General features: G+C 39.1%; 1 non-coding gene across 1 annotated transcript; it reads right to left on the minus strand.

The window, feature by feature from the left end:
* Positions 1-974: 974 nt before the first annotated feature.
* Positions 975-1,137, minus strand: LOC145271645 (U1 spliceosomal RNA). Its single transcript, XR_013866048.1, has one exon. It is a non-coding gene; the product is annotated as a U1 spliceosomal RNA (small nuclear RNA).
* Positions 1,138-1,756: the final 619 nt, after the last annotated feature.

Consider the following 1,756-nt stretch of genomic DNA (forward strand, 5'->3'; position numbering starts at 1 on the left):
TGATCTGAAATGGAACATGTACATCAAGTTTGTTGCCAAGGTCGCTGGAAAGATGGTTGGATCCTTCTACCGCTCCAGAAGATATCTCACTACTGATGCAATTCTCTATTTATATAAAAGCCAAGTACGTCCAAGGATGGAATACTGCCGCCATATCTGGGCAGGAGCTGCTAAACACAGCCTATCCTGCCTTGACAGAGTACAAAATAGACTTCGTAGCTTAGTGGGCGATGCCCTTTTCTCTGCCCTGCAACCTCTCTCCCACAGAAGAGACGTTGCGAGCCTATCCTTGTTTTATCGTTATTTCGATGGCAGGTGCTCGTCTGAACTCCAATCTCTGGTCCCCCCTCGCCAATCATTCACGAAAAACACCCGTCTAGCTGAATCCACTGTGAAAAATTTCCCCCACTCTATATCTGTGCCTAAATCAAAACGTGGATTCCATGAACAAAGCTTCTTTCTTAGAAGTGCACGCCTGTGGAACTCTGTTACGTCTGCCTGCTTCCCACCGGACTACAACTTGGATGTCTTCAAGTCCAACGTTAACAAATTCCTAATGAACCGCCCCCTTAAGTAAACACTTCAGCAAATCTCCACACTAACGTAAAGTACTTGCAATAACCCTTATCCCTAAGTTGATTCCGGGCCTTGATAAATGGTGATCACTGTGTAAAAAAAAAAGATAATTTGTTTAGCGAGAGATTAAAAAAAAATCGTTTTTTTTGCTTTTTCTTACTCGCTGTTCTACCTTTTTTATCGTCTGTGACGTCATAAGATTGTGTGTTGTATGATAATACAGCTTGCCATCATGTCATGCTGTGTTGTGCATGGATGTGTAAGGATAAGATTGGAACACGTGTGTTTGGTTGGTAAGAAATTTAGAGATTAAGTATGATTAAGCGGAGGGAGTACAGACCTACGAGTGAGAGGTACTTGGAAGGAATAGGAAAGGATTTCTGATTTTGATTGTATTATCAGGGTAAGCGCGTACGCAGACCCCACATTTAAAAATAGCAGGCCCGAGTCGTCCACATTTGGGACGATCGCAAAGGTCAACCCAACCGCAGTGCAATGGATGGGCCTCGCTCTGGGGGAACGACCTTAATGATCACTGTTACTCCTACGTAAGGTAAGGCTATTTATTTGCTTCCCCACTGAGCAAATTAGGCACAAAGCCGTTTTTTAATGTGGAGAGAGAGGGAGGAGGGAGGGAAAAGGGAACCGGGCCTTATTTACGTAAGGTAAGTTTAATTTTATGTGGTGCCTACCACTGATTTTATATCCCACTTCTATACTTTCCACCGAAAAACACCAATAAAAAACTAAAATACCTCCATATAAGTCTCACCAATATCAGTATATCACAAGATTTCATTCACTACTAACAATAATCCATAACAAATAATTTACTATACGTACCAACATTTTTACAAAATACCTCAATTCTTAACAAAACTTACATTTTACTGTAATATTCAATGTCAAGGTCGTTTACATGTGAACAACATAAATTCATAATCTTTTCAATGAGAACAAATACAAACGAATGAAAACTTTTAGAATTCAAACCAAAGCACTAACAAAAACAACCACATATTTATGTAATTAGATCGAACAATTTTGTATGTCATTAATTGGCACTTCTACAGTTTAATCAAGACATTAAAAAATGAAAATATTGAAAGAAAAGAGTTATAATTTACGTACCAGTTATGGAATGAAGTTCTCCGAAGAAATAACTTAATTTGATCAAGTA

The sequence above is a fragment of the Euprymna scolopes genome, chromosome 46 (assembly GCF_053919585.1).
Source record: "Euprymna scolopes isolate OS-2025 chromosome 46, ASM5391958v1, whole genome shotgun sequence".
In the NCBI taxonomy this organism is placed as follows: Eukaryota; Metazoa; Mollusca; class Cephalopoda; order Sepiida; family Sepiolidae; genus Euprymna; species Euprymna scolopes.